The 22,858-nt window shown below is 40.3% G+C and overlaps 1 protein-coding gene across 1 annotated transcript in view; it reads right to left on the bottom strand.

The window, feature by feature from the left end:
- MEI4 (meiotic double-stranded break formation protein 4) overlaps nucleotides 1-22,858 on the bottom strand; it is a 183,620-nt gene that overhangs the window by 5,772 nt on the left and 154,990 nt on the right. The window lies entirely within an intron of this gene.

Below are 22,858 nucleotides of genomic sequence, written 5' to 3'. Positions count from 1 at the left end.
TGGCTATTTTAGCAGAAAAGCATTCCGCCCAAATCTCCTCAATCCATCGTATTCTAACAGTTTTGCTTCTTGTAAATTTTTTCTTGCAACATTTGCCACTTCCATTTCTTGGCAAACTTTTACTATTCAGCAGTGATATTACTAACAAGGTGCCTTTTCTATGTCCAAAGAAATTCTATTTCAAATTTCACTGAAATATTGTGTTAAAAGTTGGTATTTCTCTTCTTTTATATGCATATTTTTCAGAGAAGCATAAAGGGAAGACTGAAATAAACAACAGGAACTTCTAAAGCCGGGCTAATACTGCCTTTCAATGGAAGCAGAGTCAGTAGGAACTGCAGCACTGCCAGCTGCTGGGCTGTGATCACTTAGGTAGTTAAGGAGGACAGAGGACAAAACGGAACCAAATCTGCCATCTAGCCATTTCCAGCAAAAATCTCCCACGGCCCATCTGCTCCTCAGGGAAGCAAAAGGAGCCAAAGCTCCTAGAAATTCTTTAGAGCAGTTAGAAGCAGGCAAAGAGCATGTATCTACCTTGAAATAGTCTATCGCCAACCAATGCATCATCTCAGCAAATAGTCCCAGTACTCCTTGCTTCCTTGCAGAAGACTGCTGGTACAGGCAGGTACATTGTGCAGACTGAATTCTTGGCAAGAAAATGAAGATTCATGGGCTAGGAGGCCACAGAGCAAGTGTAAGCTGATGTCCCATGTAACACAGAACATGGGACTTATCCAAACTACTTCAAACTGTTTGAAGTGGAGCATGCCTGTTAGAAAATGTCTAAGCTTGATTTACACATTTCTAGAGACACACAATCCTGGGTATGCTGTTTTATGGTCAATTACCCCAACTCTTTTTTTTTAATTTGTTTTATTTGCTGCCTTGACTTTCTGGAAGTAGAAGGGTTTGCTCCATCTAGAACTAAGAGGAAGGTGGATCTGGGACTAAACAAGGCAATGACAAACTAAATACAGCCATTGATGTCCACAGAAATGAAAAAAAAAAAAAAAAATTTCTGTGCTCACTATGCCTGCATATAGGAGGGGTGCTTCTCTGAAACTGTTTTCAGTATTTTAACACTACAGTTGTCCTAACAAGTATATCATTATAAAAACAAGTCCCTAAATAGAGAGATATTGACAACATCACTTTTTAGGAAAAAAGTTTCTAAATCATTATAATGAAAAATAAGAAGGAAGTGACTGGCTGGAAACGCTATCAACAAGTGATCAGCATTTAGTAAATTTTGTGTTTGCTAAGGTAATGCTGACAAACCTGTTTTCAGTAAAATCAACACTGTTTTACTCTACCTATACAGTCTGAGTCAGAGGTTAATGGAAATATATTTCAAGAATGACTGAATTCTTTCCTCAAGTGGCAATACATTCTCATTTTATGAACAAAGAAGATTAATTCTCACAGGGAATTCTGTTCTTGACCCTTCGTTTTTCCTTTGAGAAATCCCTATCCAGGCTACTCATTGCTGTGTTCCAGTCCTAAACACAAGACAAACATTTTTCGCAGTGCCGCATATACGTTTGGATAATAGGCATTTTACTTCAAAACAACACGGAAAGTCTTTTAACTGGATGTTCCACAAGCATGTAAATAACCTCTGTGTGGATCATTAAAATTTACAAAACCAACAATATCCACCATATAAGAAAGCACACAGTAGGATAAAAGAGGTTATCTGTAATTGCTGTTTAATGTTTAAATAACATGCTGATAAGCACCTCTAAAATGTTTGAGACAGGCATGCATGAAAGACTTTACTAGAAATCTTTTTGTTCTGATTTTAATACTACTGTATTTGGTTAAAAGGTAATTACCTTACAAATTGCCATGACTCAGGATTCAGTTTTTAGCTGATTAGCATTTCTCTTTAATTGCTTTTTGTTTTGTGATTTTGAAATGCATATTTCCCTAACATCCCTCCCAGTAATCATAATCCTCATTAACCATGTCAATATTCACCTGCCAAGAAAGTTCAAACTGATTTACACTCTTTCAGTATCTAAAGCAAAATTCACACCACCTACAATTCCTTATTTAAATTTACACCAACCCCCCCCAACCTTTCGAAGTATTTTGATCTTTTATTCAATGGGATCTGAAATTCTAGTTGTGTTGTCTTTATTCATGCTGACTATCACTTTCTTCTCAAGTAGCTCCCTAAGATTCAACAATTCTGCTTACAGATCAAGACCAAACGTGCCTGCAGAAAGGGTCAAGGAATTACTAACATTTGTGAAAGTTAAATTCCAGAGGAGGGACCATCAGCTAAACTCTCGGAACAAGTGAATCTACAGCTAGAGCGTGTGCAGTGACTACAGTCCTGAGCAACATTTTGTCAACAACACCTTAGATATCCCAGCTAGCCTCACGCTAGAGAGGTTTCAGAAACAACAGTAAGAATCTTGTGAAAATGATGTCTGCCCAGACACGATAATTTGGCATACCCTGGAAAATACTTTTGATAGCAAAGAGAACAAGCACTTTAAATTCTATCACCCAAGGGGAAAATGCTTATCCCCGAGACATCTATGCATCGTGCCTCTTTCACGTATCATTTAGCAGGGTCATCTGTTACTAGCCCTTAATACGACACACTGAATTACAAGAAATTCCCAAGCCATTTTAAGCAATATTATTATCTAGTAATATAATTTCCACAACATATTGTAAGAAATTAAATATACCAGCAGTAGAGCATTCAAGCTTCCATTTTGGAGTAAGAATCATAACAATTGCCTTGCAAGTAACCTAACAAAGACACAGAAATCTTTAAGTAAATTCTAATCCCTGTTACACTGTTAAAGAAAGCTAAAATATGAGCCACTAAGAAATCTCATTTAGAGAGAACAACCAAAAAATGAATGTATGAACTTTCTTGGGATAATGGGAATTTATAAACCTGTATCTAGGTTTATCTAGTCCAATCTACAAGGCATAAACTTCAACTGTCACTTCTGTCATATATGTTATTTTTGAAATCTATTCTAGAATAAAAAAAATTCAATTCTTCACAAGCTGAAGCATGAAATATGTTGGCTTTTTATTATTTTTTTCAGAAAAGAATCTGAAATAAAGATTGTGAAAGTATCTATCATAGTGTGGGTCCTTCCAAATCAAATGGGCTACTTAAGCATATTTTTAATTAAAAAAAAAGTAAAGTTCTGACCAGACAGTTGCATGCAACGTCATTATCAGGGAAAAAGGAGAAAGAAACCAACAAAAATAATTTAATGAAGATTCTCAGTTATGAACACTTCGGTATTAGAGAAAGGTTTTTCTTGTGGTTTTTTTCCCGGTTGAGCAGGAGGAGTTGCCTCCATTCCTGTAAACTCATAGGAAAATAGAACCGTGGGAAAGTTTACTGGTTTTGGCTGGGGTAGAGTTCATTTTCTTCACAGTAGCTAGCATGGGGCTATGTTTTGGATTTGTGCTGAAAACAGTGTTTATAATACAGGGATGTTTTCGTTATTGCTGAGCAGTGCTTACACAGAGTCAAGGCCTTTTCACACCGCCCCACCAGCGAGTAGGCTGGGGGGGGCACAAGAAGTTGGGAGGGGACACAGCTGGGACAACTGACCCTAGCTGACCAAAGGGATGTTCCATACTATGTGATGTCATCCTCAGCAATAAAATTAGGGGGAAGGTTGGCAGGGGGGCCACTGCTTGGGGACTGGCTGGGCATCGGTGGGTTGGCGGTGAGCAATTGTTTTCATTTGCATCACTTGTCTTTCTTGGGGTTTATTTCTCTCTGTTATTTTCCTTTTCATTACAATGTTTATTATTATTATTATTATATTTTATTTCAATTATGTTTCAAACTGTTCTTATCTCAACCCATGAGTTTTCTCACTTTTACCCTTCCAATTCTCTTCCCCCCATCCCGCTGTGGGGAGGAGTGAGCAAGCGGCGGTGGGGCGCTTAGTTGCCAGCTGGGGTTAAACCACAACAGTCCTTTTTGATGCCCAACATAGGGCTTGAAGGGTTTGAGATAATAACAGATTGACCAGAGCATATTAGAAGGGATTTATATCTGTTAACAGTTGCGTCACGATATTGATTCTTCTGTTCTCGATCCTAGTTTATCTGATCTGCACCATGCTCTTTTTTCTGCTGTACATGTTAAAGATTGGTGCTGGTTTTTGCAGTTTGGTGTGCTCTGCAGTGATTAGTGATGTTTTGCCTGGGAGATTTGTTATTAAAACACTGGCCTTGAGCTTAATCTGGTATTTGGGCTCTGTACTGAAGCCATTAATGTACTTCGGGTACCATCTCATGGAGACAATTAACAATTATACTTCTTTCTCTGAGAGGTTTTTTGTGGAGGAAATACAGAATGGCACCTTCGCTACCTTCTTCTGTGATCTTTTCTCCCTCTTTACAATAACTTCTCAGTATCTTGAACATCCTTGGGTAGTTAAAATACTTCTATTGATATTTCTTAGGAATATTGCTTTGGTTTTGTCTAAGGTTAACAAGCAATTTAGGAATATGACCCAGGCTTTGTGAGAGTATGGTCATGGGTGGCATAGCACGTGGGAGAATATGGGCAGGCATCTAGGTATTCTTACCTCCAATGCTCTAGAACTTCACTCCCGAACAACTGCAAGATCCTGATGAAGTGATAGAATGTTTGGAAAAAAAATGCCGTGGCTATTCTAAAGAGGCACAACTTACTGTCCTGTGCTGGGCCCTGGCCAGCATCTACCAAACACTGCTCGATATTATGCAGCACCCTCACGGAGAAGAGAGGGAAAACATACCAACAGACACCATGGCTAAACCGGACACTGTATCAGTTGCCCCTATAACTAAAAAGAAACAATGGAAGCAGAAGTCAACTCATTTAGTAAGGAATGAAGAAGCTTCTCCTGAGAGGGAGCAGGAGAAAGAATCAGAAGAGGCAGCCTGTTCTGCAGCAGAGCAGTCACAAGAACGGGAGGAGGAAGAGACTGAAATCATAAATGAGACAGAAACCACCCGATCCCTATCCCTAAGTGAGCTGCGAGATATGCGAAAAGATTTTAGCCGTCAACCAAGTGAGCTAATTCTCAGCAGGTTAGTCCGATGCTGGGATATTGGGGCCAGTAGTCAGGAATTAGAGGGTAAGGAAGCCTGGCAGCTGGGATCCCTCGCTAAGGACAAGGCCATTGACAAAGGGATTGGAAAAAAGGCAGGAGTCCTCAGTCTTTGGCGGTGACCCCTGTCAAGTGTGAAGGACAGGTATCCCTTCAAGGAAGAACATGCAAATTCCCAAAACAAATGGACCAATGTTGAGGGAGGTATCCAGTATCTGAGGGAATTAGCCGTGGTGGAGGTGATCTGTAACAACCTGGATGACACCGAGGCATCCAAAGACCTGGATGAAATCCAGTGCACACGGTCCACGTGGTGAAAGTTTGTATGAAATGCACTGACGTTATACGCCCACACCCTGGTGATAATGAGCTGGACAGACATGGAGGCACCAACTATAGATGAACTGGCCAGACAACTCTGAGAATACGAAGATAATCTCACTTCCTCCACGTGGGCCTGTGTCTCGGCTGTGGACAAACTGACCCAAAAAATGTCCGGGCAAGCCGAGAAGGATAGGTCTTCCTCACGCACTCCAACCAAGGTCTCAGCTATTAAGAGTCAGCCTTCTTCTGTTCAAGGGAAAGGGTACCGGTGGCACACACCATGTGCAACCCTGTGGTTCCTCCTGCGTGACCAGGGGGAGGACATGAGGAAGTGGGATGGTGAACCTACCTGGAGACTAGAAGCTCAGGTAGAGGAACTGCAAGGAAAAACAACAGCCAAACAGCATCCATCCACAAAAATTACTTCTCCAGTGTCTGTTGGGCAGAGTAGAAGGGCTGATTGCACTTTTGACCCTGATGAAGGGACTTTGGTTTTGCAGTTACAAAAATCAAGCAGTGAAGACTCCAACCAGGACTAGAGGGGCCCTGCCTTTGGCCAGGCAGAAGAAAGGGACAACCGGGTTTATTGGACTGTGTGGATTCGATGGCCTGGCACATCAGCTCCTCCATGGGAGTATAAAGCTCTAGTGGACACGGCGCACAGTGTATTCTAATACCATCAGATTACAAAGGGGCAGAATCCATCTGTATTTCTGGAGTGACGGGAGGATCCCAAGAACTGTCTGTGCTGGAGGCTGAAGTAAGCCTAACTGGGAATGAGTGGCAAAAGCATCCTATTGTGACTGGTCTGGAGGCTCCATGTATCCTTTGCATAGACTACCTCAGGAGAGAGTACTTCAAAGTATTTCAATTATTAAACTGTTCTTATCTCAACCCACAATTCTTCTCACCTTTACCCTCCCAATTCTCTCCCCCCATCCTGCTGCAGGGGGGGAGTGAGCGAGCGTCTGTGTGGTGCTTAGTTGCCAGCTGGGGTTAAACCATGACAGAAAGGGGAGGAAAGAGGCTTGTCAATTCAACTATAAAGCAAAAAACCCCTGTTTTTAGCTCCCTCAGATGTATGCTTCCCTCCAGAAAGGAGCCTTAATACAATTTACATTGATTTTCAACTCCAATCGGTCATAAAAAACTGACAACAGACTGTACCACATACTTTGTTCTGCCTCACCTTTCACCCCATCTTCAAAGTCCTATTTGGGACTTCTATTTCTCTATCTGTTTAGCTTGCAGGGAGTCAAAGGATGGAAGACGGATCATAATTTAGATGTGGTTATGAATAAGTTGCTAATTACTAGTGGAAACTGAGACAATGACAAAGATGGAGGCCTTAGCACATAAGCATCCAGATTTTATAACTAGAAGGTCAAGTATCATATCAAAGTTATTCTAACATATCAGAAAAACAACCTAAAAAAGCAGGAAGAATATAAGCTGTCAACCCATCAGTTTCCCCATTTAGTAGCTACTGCCCATAAGAAAAGCAAGGAGTAGGACAGAAAAGAGCTCTCATATTCTTTCTTCTTTTCAAGCGTTATTAAAAGTGGTGAGGAAGCTCCTCCTGACCAGAAACCCGATGGTGCTTTGATTGCAGCTGGTGTTTGAACGGGCCTTCCCAGACAGAACTGTGTTCTGTTCATGGGCAGACTTGCCTGTCCTTCAAGATTTCTACTCAATTCCCTGGGTCAGCCTTATTATCAAACTTCTGTTTTTAGCAAAAAGGCAAGAGGCAGCACATTCATAACATCACTTCATTGTCTGATGTGCATTTCTTTCATTTACCACAAGCTAGTGTAGGTAAATGATACCATATGCAATAACGGTATCATTTAATAGACATTGTTTGTTGACATAAGAAATTATATTCTCATCCTACAGGAAATGTCATAAAGTATACAGCAATGCTGGTAATCTAAGCAAGTCTTGAAAATAAACATCATACACAGAACATTTTTATAGGTAAAGAATGACACTAAGGTAATAAAATTGTTTTGAATAACAACAACAACAATAAAAAGTCCTCTATTAATTAAAATCACATTAGAAAACAATGGATTGCTGAATCCTGACAGTAATGCAAGACACGCTTATTAGTACTTAATCATAATACATTCATTTTTGAAAATAAGCTTTTGAACATGGTTTTCATCTCATAAGGCTTTTTTTGTTTTTCTAAAAGCATGATAACCTTGCCTCACATTCAGCTTGCTTACTAAAATCATCTCTTCCAATACTAGGGATGGAAAGTATCAAATGAAACTAGCAAGTGGCAGGTGACTGGTCCAAAAACAAATCAAAGTGGTAGGTTATCACACAACGTGCATTTAAACTGCTTGCCACAGGATATTGTGAAAGCTGAAAGCTTGCATGGGGTGAAAGGAAAGTAAACAGCTGTATGATAGTGAAATCCACTGATACACATGTAAAAACAGTCACCCCCCACTTCAGATAGCCCAAATTGCTGGATACTGGGGGAATGTTCCTGGAAACATCTCCAAACTCTTCCCTGAACATCTACTGTAACCACTGTCAGAAGCAGAATATTTGACCTCTGGTCTGACAGCATGGCCATTCTTGTGTTCTCCTATCTCCCAGTCTGCTTCACTGCCCTACCCACTACCAACATTAAGTTATTTCAGAGAAGAAAATCCCCTTCCCTTTTCCAGGCAAAGTAAAGCTTGTTTTCAGCTCAGGAAGCCTGCAGCCTGTGGCTCTATATGCACCACAAACAACTTCAGTTTCAGAGAATTCAGTCCTTCCTCCAAAGCCAGAGACAGAATCCACTGCTCCAGGTTCAGAATCACACAGAAAAAAAGCCTGAACAGAAGCACACCTAGGGGGTTTTGGACTAACTGAAAATGCAATACGTACTGGAAGCTTTTATTTATCTGCTGCGAAAGAAAATAGAAAAACCATGAAAAACAAGATGAAACAAAACACCTAACAAAGAGCAGAGGAGTGATTCTAGGCACTGCCCTATGTGAGGAAATGGACAAAGCTGGTTCAAACACAAGCCTAAGATTTGTAAGAAAAAAAAGTGACATCTGCTTTCTGAATCGCTTTCATCCAATGAATCAAAGTCTCTGTATACTTTTCAAGAATAAAAAAGGATAATGCTAAAGAAGACAGGTTTCCTTTTAATTATGCAGTTATTTTTCCTTTTCCATAGTTAGAGGCTGAATATTGTATGACTATTCAAGGCAATGTTCAACTAAAACAACCTTTGTCTTTGGTTTAGGAAGAGGTGTTTTATTTATCTACTTATCCTTCATCTTGTTTTGGAAAAAAATATTACATTTTATTGTACAGAAAAAAATCTTTAGGAAAATATTTATATTTCATATAAAGTTTCCACAAACTAGTTGCCTAAAATGGATATTTCCCTTAGATGAAACAAGACAACAAAATATGGTGTTTCAATGATTCTAGCATCTGCCTAAAACACCAGCTTTCCACTACAATTATGTGACCAAATCCCATAACCTCCTCCCAGCTTTCAGAGGATACCATCAGAGTCTTAACTGGAAGACTCAAGAGGCATGGTAGGATATCATAATTTCATGAAAATTAGACAGGATAGACAAGCAGTGCTTCTTTCTTATTTAATGTATTTAAAAGTATGTGGAATATGTATGTAGAATAAATCTTGAATGGATTAATAGAATTTAACAATATGAAAATGATGTTGCTTATTCAGCTTAAATATGTGAGAAATTACAGAAGCAAAATATTTAATTGAAAATCATACAAAACACAAAATATCATGAAATCATGAGTAGTCCACAGTGTATCTAAAACTTTATACACATGCTGTAAAGCTTAATTTTAGAAGCAATTACTTCTTTGACTAAAACATGACAAAACAGAAAATGGAACAGATTGCTTCCTACAATCTTTTTAGGCTTTACAGAAACTAATTTTAGAAGCAATTACTTCTTTGACTAAAACACGGCAAAACAGAAAACGGAACAGATTGCTTCCTACAATCTTTTTAGGCTTTACAGAAACTAAATGGGTATGACTGTGAGCAAATATGGTTTCCCTTTCAAATTTTACTTTTCCATTAATTTTCCATTATACTCTTCTGGAAAACCCCAAACCAGTAGTTTTCTAGACATTTTCACATTTTTAATTTGTTTGTTTGGTTTTCTTTCAAATGCTACAGCAGCACAGTAGTGTAAAAAGACAGGTTTTTAAGAGCTTCAGAGCAGCAGTTTAGAACTTGTGAGTGTCACAGTGAAACCGGTGCTGGAAAGCAGTGATACGCAGTTCAAGATTGGTCCTCAAAAATTCAACATGCCAGGAGTAACTCTAAAGACAGTTACATTTAGAAAGATCCTTTTGGAACCGAAAATCTTCTGCAGCTTTTGTGAAAACTGCAGCATCCTGACAGAACACAAAAAAGCAAAGTAAACTTGAAAAGGATTAAACTGTAAATTGACCGTCAGAAGCCAACTAGTTTTTCTTTCAATTTTTGAAGCAGAAAAGAATGTAAAAAGTATACAGGAAGGATAATGTACAGGAAAATACTTATAACTCTAAAAGTTATGATATCACCTGAAACAAATCCTGGAAGAATTATTGAAGAAAGATCTGTGGTCTGAGCATTATTATTATTATTATTATTATTATTATTATTATTATTATTATTATTATTTAGCGAAATATACTAGGTCATACAAAGCCAACCCAAGTCCAAGGGCTTCCTATACCTACATCTGGAATAGCTAGACTCCCATTCAAGGTAGTTTGGGGAAACTCTGCTATGCGAGTCACAGTTTGTGCGTGGCCAAACCTGTCATCTGGATTGTTCTGAAAATCTCAAATGTGTCAGTTGGCAGTGGCACAACTGGCCTTAACCAAAAGAAAAGATTCTGGATATTGCAAAGTTAAGCCAAAATTTGGATGTATAGCACCACCATTTTCAGCAAGCACACAGTCATTTACAGCAGGCCTCATTCCTTGTGCTAGCAGGATGCCATCGAGAAATGATGAATCTGGGAATGCCAGGATTTGAAATTACCTGGAAGAAAGCTGAAGAAAATTTAGGAAGATTTACATATGGCAAGAGAAGCACGTGATTTTTCCCTCTTTGGTATCATTTCTTATGCCAAAGCTTCAACACAGCTCAGTAAGACTACCTAGAATTGACAAGTAGTGGAGAGGTACAGACTCATTTAACCTTCACGGAATCTGTTTGAAGGATAATGTTCTGCAGTTGAATGGGATATCTAAGAGCTGAGTACCCTAGCAAAAGTACAGATGATTTTATCAAATGGCTGTGCTAAACCAAAGACCTAAGAACAATAAAGCTGAAAATGACCAGAAGTGCACTCTATTACACCGAGTCCCCCACAAGGAGACTACTGCACCCAAACTACAGAGATAACCTAGAAGTTTAAAGCAATTGAGTTCGAAGCAGAAGCATCAATTCAAGAAATAATGAGAAACAACAGCCCAATTGGAGCTCAAAGTATGTTCAAAGTCACAGAAGGTCTGAACAAAGCCCAATGAAACAGCATCTGCATTGAGAAACCTAAAAGATAGTGTTTTGACTGAGGTGTCTGGTGGACCTGTTACAGAATGCTGACATAAATGTACCTGTAGGGGCCCATATGGGACCCTGGTAACAGTTAGTAAGCTAAAGTTTCCAGGAACAGATTGTCATTCTTGTGAACGTGGTATGACAGCTGCATAAAACAAATGTCATGGTATCAAAAAAAAAGCCGGAGAATAACATAAACAACTGCAGCAATAGAACGGTGTGTCAGTCTGTGACACTACGGGCAGTCAAGAACATACCTGCCCTTGGTGGAACTGAATTTTGTAGAAAAAGAGTTCAAGTCCACCTTTCAGCTAAGGTCGTGAAGTCCTCTAATGGCCTGAACCAGCCACAATATTAGGTGAATTACATCTGAAAACCCCTCCTCAGTCTTCCTTAGCAGTTACAACCTGTCCTGCCATTCCCTTCCCTGCTGTACCCCCATCTCCATCCTTTTGGCTCTTCTTTACTTTTTCCCTCCCTCATCTCAGGAAAACAGAAGGTAAGATAAGTGTCCCACTGGCATGACCATGTTCTGGGCCATGAGTGGAACCACACAAATCTGAAATACACAGGAGGTTGTATTTCATCAATCACCACAAACTCTTTTGCTCTTAATGCCTATGAATTCTGAATCTGAACAACAAATTTTTTTTTTTATTTGATTTGAACTTCCCACAAGAACATGGTCTTGGAGAAAAAAATAATAAAAAAAAAAAAATCAAAGAGTAGAAAATAATCAAATCTGAAAACTGAAGAAAAAGATACAAATCTCTTTACATTCACTTCAAAACTATGGATGTTTTGAAGGGGACTGGACTAGCAGAAAATTAGCACTATTTAAAATGCTGCATGCTGCTTCTATAGAAAGTAGAGTTTAAAAATGCAATCAGAATGTGGTACTTACCTAAACAATTTCAGAGCTTAATACAGTTTCAAGACGGTTACAGAAAACAGTCCCTAATCCTAACCACCATTAAGACAGCACATGACCTTTTGTGTAAAACAACAAGCAGCACCGTACTAGAAGAATAAAGGTAACTGACATTCAGAGCAGATTCTCAGAGATGATTCTGTTCTTTCTTGCCAGTGCCACCGTACTTGCTGATTACTAAATGAGCACACAGTAGGTGAAATGCAATGCTAATGTCAGATTTACTGTGCAATCAGTATGCAATGTTAGATATAGCATGATATTTATTAAAAATTCTCCTGAAAAGACTAGAAAAATTCCAACATTTCAGAGGATGACTAGCCTTTCAAAAGGATAGCTAAGCTTCAGTTTGAGACAGATTTTTTTAAAAGTAAATGGTCTGGAACAAGAAATAAAGCATCTTCCCAACTGTGGATCAGATGTAATAATTCAAAATACCTGCTACTTCATTTTACACACAAAGCTATTTACAATCAGCTAATTCTATTTAATAATTACCAGTAGGCAATACATACAAGAACGTAGCAATGCTTCTTTAAGTGCCTTTAGTAACACAATAGCATTCCTCTTTTCTCTTTGCTACTTTAAACAGACATAATGCTGTAAATTTAATGCAATTTAACATAATTGCTTAATTTATTAGGCAGGATTAAAACCACTGTGAAAGAGATTAAAAGATCTTATTAACAAATCATACTAAATAAACAGGCCACCTAGCTCTTAAAAATTATTTCAGATGACTGCAGGAAATGCATTAACAAAAATATGATAGGAAATCATTACGGATTGACTCATTAAAAGAAGAGAGAAGAAACAAAATCAAATTCTATCAAAATTAAGGTGTATAGATCATCTTTGTTATGCTGCAACTGACTCCTAGCAGATTTCTGGTTATTAGAAGGTCTAGCCTACCCGGCATAGTAATTATAACATTACTAACCAGTGAAATACATCAGCTGCAATATAAAGAAAACCTCCTATTTGAATGTTCAAACTTAGTTTATTAGAAGAAAGTCACTATCCTGAATCTGAGCTTTTGTATGTTCCATTGCTATTAGTGCTCTTGTAGAGAATATGCTATAGTAGAGGGAAAACTTCTGGAATAATACAGCAATTTGCAGACTGTGAACAAATAAGAAAGAGACTGCTGCTACATTTTAATGGCTTTAATGTAGCCATGCAATACATTCCTTCAAGTTTCCCTGATGACAGCAAATTAGCCAATAAGGAACTCATGCTGTGACTGTTTCTGCTACCGAACTTAACTCATTTAAATTGAATTCAGGTTCTCCTATACTATATTGGCACACAGCCATTGATTTAGAAAAGTTTTTATGCTTTCCAGTCTGCGAACTCTTAAAAATTTCTCATTTGGTTTTTTCACAGGTCCATCTGTCTTCCTTAATACTGTGTATTTTATATGCCCTACTGGAGACGGACGAGATGGGATTATCACCATGTAGAACTATGGTTCATTTAATGTTCTTTTCAGTTCTCAATCCTCTGGCCAATAAGAACTGAAAGACTTTGACTTCCTTAATCCTAAAGGGATAATTAGACTTCTTCTACCTACTGTTCCCTCAGTGGGATCTCAGTCTAGTGTTCAGAACTGTACAAGGTCAGCCTTGGGCCATTACCACTCTGTATGTTGCTTTACCTTCCCATGAAACTTTCCTGATAGCTATAATCTCTTTCCAGAATAAAATATGCCCCATGATTTGTTCCAAACCCTATTGTCCCCAGGTGACACAGGGATTTAGCAACAAGCAGGAAACCAGTTTATATATTTTTGTCCCCAACTCTTGAATATCTGAGATTATATCAGAGTTATCAACCCAAATGCTCATGTGCAGATGAAGGAACTTAGTGTCTAGGTTCTAGACTGATTTTAATTCCACTCCTTTTTGGGGCGGAAAAAAAAAAAAGCAGGAACCTATGAGCTGCAGAGTCTTCTTTCCTTTTACAGGAAACTACTCTTGTTTTCAGGACCAGAAGAAAACTTAACCTGTTGTGAAAGATCTTCATGAGCACCACCCTTGAAAAGGGGCAGCGTTAACAGTGGTTCAAGATGACAGTAAGGAAAACTAAATGGAACAGCTTCTGGCTGTGGTAATACAAATGTATGCACATAGATATAAAGTAAATGCACTTCTTAAAGAAGGGATTATAGTCAAAACTGGAAAAAAGTAATAAATAAGAAGAGGAATGTATCAGGCCTCTTGGCTACGTCTACAATGTGAGGGCCAAACTACACCCTCATCTGGGTGATGCTAATGCCATTATTTCAATGCATCCAACTCTGGCTGTACTTGTGGAACATCCAAGAAGCATGGCCTCTCCAAGTTCAATCCATGGAACTGGGTTCCTCTGAAAAGTGATTGTCATTAAGCCAAGGGATCTTAATATGGTTCTAAAATGTTCGATGAAAAGAAAGACCTCATCCATTCTATCATTAGAAAGAATGATGTTACCAATAGGTAGATGACCATAGAGAAAGGCATTTCTCTAGGTAAGCATACAAACTCAAACTAGAAGGTGTTCCTCATGAAAATTTTACATCTTACTTGACAGGGAGTATCAGCACAACCATTGCTGCCTGTAACAACCTCGTGATCAATGAATAAACCTTGGAAGGAAAATTCTTCTTGAAGTCAGTACAAAATAATTGGTGAAGGAAGGCAGTTTATGCAGAACTTTGAATTTGTATAGACAGCTTGATAATTAGCTGGAGAAGCTGATGATGCAAATAAGTGTAACTTCTTCCCAATTCCATTGTCATGCTTCTGGGTCTTATCCCTAGAACTTAACTGTTTTATATTCTCACCCATCAACCAGTTCCCATGTGGCTACAGAAGTAATAACAAATCCCCCTCACCCAAACCAAATGAAAAGTCAACCAACCTACGTTGGTGTCTTTTTTTTAATCTCTCTATTCATTAGATAGCTTGAAACTGGAGACCTTTATAATGACTTTACCAATTCCAAATGGCCTTGTTAACAGAGAGGTGTTCTGGCCAACATCTTATGACAAAGGATGCATTCTCCAAAAGGATGTACAGGGATTTTACGATCAAACCAACCAGAGTGAATGACTGGCTGAAAGACCTCAGGGATCAACCTGGGGAAAAAACGTAGGCTCCTCCCAGAAGCATACAGAGTATACACACATGCTCAACTGTGAAATACTCCCTGTTATGACCTTCATGAAGATGACAACCAACTTTCTAGAAGGACTTGTGGCAGACTTTGTTGAGTCTCTAAAGAGTGTTTGAAGTGTGTTGCTTCTCCTATGCACATACTAAGTAAACAATTGAAAAGAGGAGGAATGTTTCAGAGAGTAAGAGGTAGAATCCCCATGCTTGATGGAAGGCAGAACTCACAAAAGCAAGTCAGTTGTGGCATCATGAGGAGCATCACAAGTCTAAAGACAAAAAAGCTTCTAAATACTGCCAAATCCCCAAGCCAGGTGGTCTAAAATGAGGTGGACTGAAAGAATTCAAGCAATTCCAAGGGCAATTCTCCCAATATACCATGATATTTGAATAGCAAGAATGAAAGTGATGCCAGACACAGTATATGCATCTTCTGCATGTTGAAACATGAGACCAACGACTTCCTTCTGGATAAAGCCAATGGCTTTGGCTGCTTTTCTTTGGCTTTATTAGAGTTAATAACAAAGTTACTAACAGCAGCAATTGTACAAATCTTTGTGAATTTCTTCTTAATGCTGAAAAAAGGTAGGAGATCCTGAAACGTCACCTTTCTGCCTTCTTCACTCAGCAGTTGGAAATTGTCATTGTTTGGGACAAATATCATTCATTTCACAGCTCTATTTGAACACTAGGTTCATACTGCCTGACTTAAGACACAGCCTTATTGTCAAGCAAAAGTGCACAACAGCAAAAAAGGAGAAATATATTTGACTATTAGAACTGTAATAATAGGGAGAGTCAGACAGTCAATAGAACATTCTTCCTGAGCTTAACAGATCAGGTGGGTAGCACTTAAAATATTTTTATGGAAGTAACCCACATGCATTGTTCCTAAAAGCAACCACCATTTGAAGGTGAGAGACTACTGTGACAAGGAAATAGTTACTCCACTCATATCTGGTCTTCCCATCCTTGCCACCAGGAGCCCCATTTGCCTTCCGAAAATTTGAAACAGCTTTGGAAACATTCAGAAACTCTTAGAGAGGGCTTTCAAGGAGCAATTTCAATTTTGGGGTTCTTTAGCACATTCAGGACTTCTTGTATAAACTGCAGCATGTTCTAATGACATTTTCTGAGAACAAGATAAAGGTTAGAAGCACGGTACTTCCTGAATCTACTCTTCTTACACACCCTTTAGGATCCATTAGATGTGGATCCTCAGAGAAGCAAAAAGTATTGACTGAAAATTACTCCCTTAGAGAGAAACACATCTGAAGTGCTATCAGTGATCCGAAGATAAAAGGTAAAGCAGAGAAGAAAAAAAGGTTACAGAGAATTAGCTCATATGACAAGAATTTTCATGAATATCCACACAGAGAAAGCAGCTAGAAAGTTCTTGCACAGGACCTGAAGACTGGGAAAGAAAATATACTAGATATTACCTTTGAATAAAGGAGTCTCTATCTCAGATGCAAGTTTTTTTACCTTCAAATTTCAATGCCATCTAGTTCTTCCATAATGATAAAGGGCAGAAAAATACTCAGTTTATCTTCTTTACATCATACACTGATTTATACAGTTCTGCTGTAATCCTCATTTGTTTCCTCTTTAAATCACAATCTTTCTTTCTCTCAGAATAGATTACTTTACAAGTCTCTAAATCTGTTGGTTTTATCCAAACCCTTTCTATTCTGTTACGTATCTTCTGAGAAGACATTATCACATGACCAAGTCTGCTACAACTCATCATCTATGTCTTTACCAGTTTATCTCCTAATCCTAATCATATTTTAGAACAGTTGCTCTGCATGGAAATAATAGCTAAGAACCTATTTTCTGTACCTGGTAAATGACATGAAGTTAAATTTAAAGAACTCACTCTTAAGGGTTAAACAAAATAATCATTCATTACAGTTATAAGTAAAAATTACACTAACTGCAATCTTCAAAATTTAGATCTACAATAACTAGCACCACCTTGCTACACTAACTGATGCAAGAATAATGACAAAATACTCAGAGTGGGTTTTAATTTGCTGCTTTTGCATGCAGTATGATTTATCTTAGGATTTAAAACTGTGCTTAATTGCATATTAAGAGATGGCAATATGTACAATAAGATTTTATTAATATCACTGCATGTCATATTTCATTTTGAAAACAATCTACACCGGCTCACCTATAAAATGAACTCATAACAAAGGCCTACTTCATGCAAAGTAGCACATTAATATTCTACACAGACTGTAATTGCCATTCTACTGGTTTTTATAATATTCATGTCTGTAAGCAGTTTTGAATAGCAGTCTATTACCTGTTCTTTTGGAATGTATTTGTATTACAAGCCTTTGAGAAGGCAGTCACTGACTGGTGGGAATAATTTTGCAGGAACATAGGTACATTTTTTAGGTTTATTTTGAGTTTGTGCAAGTCTGGAAGTATTTCTTTTGTCTTTGCTTTTGAAAAAGTTAACTAATTCCAGTACAGTGATTATGCCAGTAGCTGCAGTATTCACTACAGAGACAGACAATCGGGTTCTGAATTGCTTTAGGAAGATGTAGCACAACAGTAACGCCATTAGAACATACTGACACAGACGTTTAAAAGACTAATGTAAATTTGCTAGTCTATTTTCAGAAGGAGCTCTGAATGTTAACGGTGTATGTAAGTAAATAAAAGGAAAGAGGAGTAAATGCAATACAAATATGAATGACCTATACGAAGATTAGCATAAGGATAATACTTAAGGGTAGTTTTGATGTGAAACTGTGAGTTAGCAAGACTGGAAAAATGTAACGTGTCAGACAAGAGTCGTCCTGTGCTGCTAACCCTTGTATGTTGTCCAAGTTTTGTGGAAAGTGATGCAGGAAACAAGTGTTTTCTATGAATTACATTCCCTGTTCAGTCCCAGACTGGTTTTGCTGTGCTTGTTAATGAAATGTGAATATTATAGAAGTGGTATTTCAAGCAGTATGGTAGACAATTTAGTAAGCTGCGAAGAACAGCGCAATCTGTTAGTCTAAATCACTGATTAAGCTGTACATACCTATCATTTCCTAAGTAATTCTCTGTAAGAAAATGGGAAGCACTGGTACATACTGACTTCATTTAGAAGGACATATGCAAATCTCCTCCTTCCTATTTCCAACTTGAAAGAAAAGATTCAGGTTGCTTCAACTAAGGAAACCACTTTGGGTTTATAAACTGCAATCTGGCAGGTGAGTTGCACAGAAAAACAAAATTTCAGAAACACCAATTTCTTTAACTTTTCCTAATTCTTAGAATAGCTGTCTCCCACTCATTGTACCTACTGCTGTCAAGCCTATTCTGAAATATTCACCTCTTTCCCAGCACTGTACGAGGAGCTTACTAAAAGTTTTCACACTGGGAACTAGGCACATACAAGTGGAAGCACTGGGGTATTTTTTCAGTTATGTCCCCCTGTGATATAGCACTTAGTCTTAGAGTACTAAGAATTTCTGTTACTTTTTAAAATCAAGAAACATACAAGACAAAAGTAGAAATACTTAATAAAAATAAGATTAATAGCAGTTTATCTTTAAACATAGTCAAACAAAACTGAGAAGTTCTGAAACTAGGAAAATCAACAGCTTTAGAGCAAATCGTGCAGTGAAATGACAAGGAAGAATTATTAAAAATGTAGAATTGACAGAGTTGCAAAAAGCTGTGAGAAAGGCAGCAAAACCTGGCTGACAGCAAAAAGCCAGACAGTGATGGTGACTCACTAGCCCACTCTGAGAAGTATACCCTAACTAGAAAATCACATCTATCGCTCAGTATCAAATATTAGCTACAAGCAGGCACACAAATTAAGAACCAGAAGCAACAGTAAGATGATAAGAAATCAGTTATTTTAGAATTTATAACTGGACAGTCCTTGTTTGTACATTATGTGCAGCATTTCCTTAAGTTTGTGACAGGTATTATTATTTCTATTTTGAGTGTATATAACAGACTGCAGAAGGCTGAAATTCTACACAGTTCATAAAACCAAAACAAAAAAGTCCTCTTTTGCTACTGCTTTGCTTACTTAGAAATTAATTCTCAAAGGTTTTTCTTTTTGCTGCTGTTATTCTCGCATCTTATGACACAGTTACTTTGTCCTTCCTAATTCCAAATTCATATCCATTCAGTGGCATTTCTACAGCACAAATGTCCTTGAAGGGAAGAGCCTGTAAAAGCAAACTAAATAAACTAGCTCATATTTTTCAGAACAAATACTTTGACTTAACGTTCTTAAAGCAAAGAAACATAGACAAAAGCAGAGTAGTAATTCTGCCTCTTTTTAAAAATAATTCCAAGTTCTTGGTGATCATGTATTTGAAAGTATTAAATAATGTATGATGTTTTTACATAGCCTTCGATTTTAAATCTAGAAGGGACCACAAAGGCCACATGCTTGATCTGAAAATTCAAGGAAAAAATCACATCTTTTTTCCCAGAAAATGCATTTGATCATCTTTCAGAAAGATATATAGCTTTATCTTAGAAGCACAGAATCACAGAATAGTTTGGGTTGGAAGGGACCTCTAAAGGTCATCTAGTCCAACGCCCCTGCAATCAGCAGGGACATCTTCAACTAGATCACGTTGCTCAGAGCCCCGTCCAACCTGACCTTGAAGGTTTCCAGGGATGGGGCATCCACCACCTCTCTGGGCAACCTGTGCCAGTCTGTCACCGCCCTCAGCATAAAAAATTTCTTCCTTCTATCTAGTTTCGATCTACCCCCCTTTAGTTTAAAGCTATTCCCCCTTATCCTGTCGCAACAGGCCCTGCTAAAAAGTTTGCCTCCATCTTTTTTATAAGCCCCCTTTAAGTACTGATAGGCTGCAAGAAGGTCTCCCCAAAGCCTTCTCTTCTCCAGGCTGAACAACCCCAACTCTCTCAGCCTTTCTTCACAGGAGAGGTGTTCCATTGCCCTGATCATTTTTGTGACCCTCCTCTGCACCCACTCCAACAGGTCCGTGTCTTTCTTATGCTGAGGGCTCCAGAGCTGGACGCAGTACTCCAGGTGGGGTCTCACCAGGGCAGAGTCGAGGGGCAGAATCACCTCCCTCGACCTGCTGGCCACGCTGCTTTGGATGCAGCCCAGGATACGGTTGGCCTTCTGGGCTGCGAGCGCACATTGCTGGCTCATGTCCAGCTTTTCATCCACCAGTACCCCCAAGTCCTTCTCGGCAGGGCTGCTCTCAATCCCTTCATCCCCCAGCCTGGATTGATACCGGGGGTTGCCCCGACCCAGGTGCAGGACCTTGCACTTGGCCTTGTTGAACCTCATGAGGTTCACACAGGCCCACTTCTCGAGCTTGTCCAGGTCCCTCTGGATGGCATCCCATCCCTCTGGCATGTCAACCTCACCACTCAGCTTGGTGTCATCTGCAAACTTGCTGAGGGTGCGCTTGATCCCACTGTCTATGGCATTGATGAAGATATTAAACAGTACTGGTGCCAATACGGACCTCTGCAGGACGCCACTCATCACCAGCCTCCATCTGGACATTGAGCCATTCACCACTAACCTCTGGATGCGACCATCCAACCAATTCCTCACCCACTGGGCAGTCCACCCAACAAATCCATACCTCTCCAGTTTAGAGAGAAGGCTGTTGTGGGGGACTGTGTCAAAGGCCTTACAGACGTCCAGATAGACGACATCTGTAGCCCTTCCTGTGTCCACTGATGTAGTCACTCCGTCATAGAAGGCCACCAGGTTAGCCAGGCGGGACTTGCCCTTAGTGAAGCCATGCTGGCTGTCTCGAATCACCTCCCTCTCCTCCACGTGCCTTAGCATAGCTTCCAGGAGGATCTGCTCCATGACCTTCCCAGGCACAGAGGTGAGACTGACTGGCCTGTAGTTCCCTGGGTCTTCCTTTTTTCCCTTTTTAAAAATGAGGGTTATGTTTCCCCTTTTCCAGACAGTGGGAACTTCACCGGACTGCCATGACTTCTCAAATACGATGGATAGTGGCTTAGCAACTTCATCCGCCAGTTCCCTCAGGACCCGCGGGTGGATCTCCTCAGGCCCCATGGACTTGTACACCTTCAGGTGCCTTAGATGGTCTCAAACCTGATGTTCTCCCACAATGGTCGGCTCTTCATTCTCCCAGTCCATGCCTTTGCCTTCTGCAGCTTGGGTGGTGAGGCTCGAGCACTTGCCGGTGAAGACTGAGGCAAAAAAGTCATTGAGTACCTCCACATTCTCCGTATCCCGGGTAACCAGGTCTCCCATTTCATTCCAGAGAGGGCCTACATTTTCCCTTGTCTTCCTTTTATCCCCGACGTACCTATAGAATCTTTTCTTGTTGCCCTGGACGTCCCTGGCCAGATTTAATTCTATCAGGGCTTTAGCTTTCCTAGCCTGATCCCTGGCTGCTCGGACAATTTCTCTATATTCCTCCCAGGCTACCTGTCCTTGCTTCCACCCTCTGTAGGCTTCCTTTTTGTGTTTGAGTTTGTCCAGGAGCTCCTTGTTCATCCATGCAGGCCTCCTGGCATTTTTGCCTGACTTCCTCTTTGTTGGGATGCATCACTCCTGAGCTTGGAGGAGGTGATCCTTGAATATTAACCAGCTTTCTCGGGCCCCTCTTCCCTCCAGGGCTTTGTCCCATGGCACTCTGCCAAGCAGATCCCTGAAGAGGCCAAAGTCTGCTCTCCTGAAGTCCAGGGTAGTGAGCTTGCTGTGCACCCTCCTTGGTGCCCTAAGGATCTTGAACTCACCATTTCGTGGTCACTGCAGCCCAGGCTGCCCTTGAGCTTCACATTCCCCACCAGCCCCTCCTTGTTGGTGAGAACAAGGTCCAGCATAGCACCTCTCCTCGTTGGCTCCTCTACCACTTGGAGAAGGAAGCTACCATTGACGCATTCCAGGAACCTCTCGGATTGCTTATGCCCTGCCGTGTTGTCCCTCCAACAGATGTCGGGGTGGTTGAAGCCCCCCACGAGGACCAGGGCTTGTGAACGTGAGGCTGCTCCTATCTGTCTATAGAGGGCCTCATCCACTTGGTCTTCCTGGTCCGGTGGCCTGTAGCAGACACCCACCTGTCCCTGTCTTCCCTTTAATCCTGACCCATAGGCTCTTGGCCAGCTCCTCATCCATCCCCAGGCAGAGCTCCATGCACTCCAGCTGGTCATTGACAGAGAGGGCGACCCCCCCTCCTCCTCTCCCCTGCCTGCCCTTCCTAAAGAGCCTGTATCCCTCCATCCCAACACTCCAATCATAGGAGCCATCCCACCACGTCTCCGTGATGCCAATAAGGTCGTAGCCCTGCAGGCATGTGCACACGTCTCTAACTCCTCTTGTTTATTCCCCATGCTACGTGCGTTTGCATAGAGGCATTAAGTTGCACCCCCGACGAAGCTGTCTTACTGGCTGGAGTTCCTTTGTGCTGCTCTTCAGGCACTCTCCTGCTGACCTGTGTTCCTTCTCCAGGCTCTGGGCATCTATTGCTGGCCCTGGCATCAAACTGGTAGGAGTGGGATGGATTGTGGTTCCCCTCCCCCAGAAACTTTAGTTTAAAGCCCTCTTCACCAGCCTGGCAAGCCTATGACCGAAGATGCTCTTCCCCTCCTCTGACAGATGGACCCCATCAGCCCCGAGTAGACCAGGTTTCTCAAAGCGAGTCCCATGGTCTAAGTAGCTGAACCCCTGGCTGCGGCACCAGCCCTGTAACCATTTGCTGACTTGCCACATTTGACTGGCCCTTTCAAACCCCTGCCCTTTGACCAGGAGGATTGATGAAAAAACTACCTGTGCTCCATAGTCCCTTACCGC

This window comes from Aptenodytes patagonicus, chromosome 3 (assembly GCF_965638725.1).
Source record: "Aptenodytes patagonicus chromosome 3, bAptPat1.pri.cur, whole genome shotgun sequence".
In the NCBI taxonomy this organism is placed as follows: Eukaryota; Metazoa; Chordata; class Aves; order Sphenisciformes; family Spheniscidae; genus Aptenodytes; species Aptenodytes patagonicus.
The sequence above is the reverse complement of the archived record's forward strand: the minus strand, read 5'-3'. Positions and strand labels throughout refer to the sequence as shown.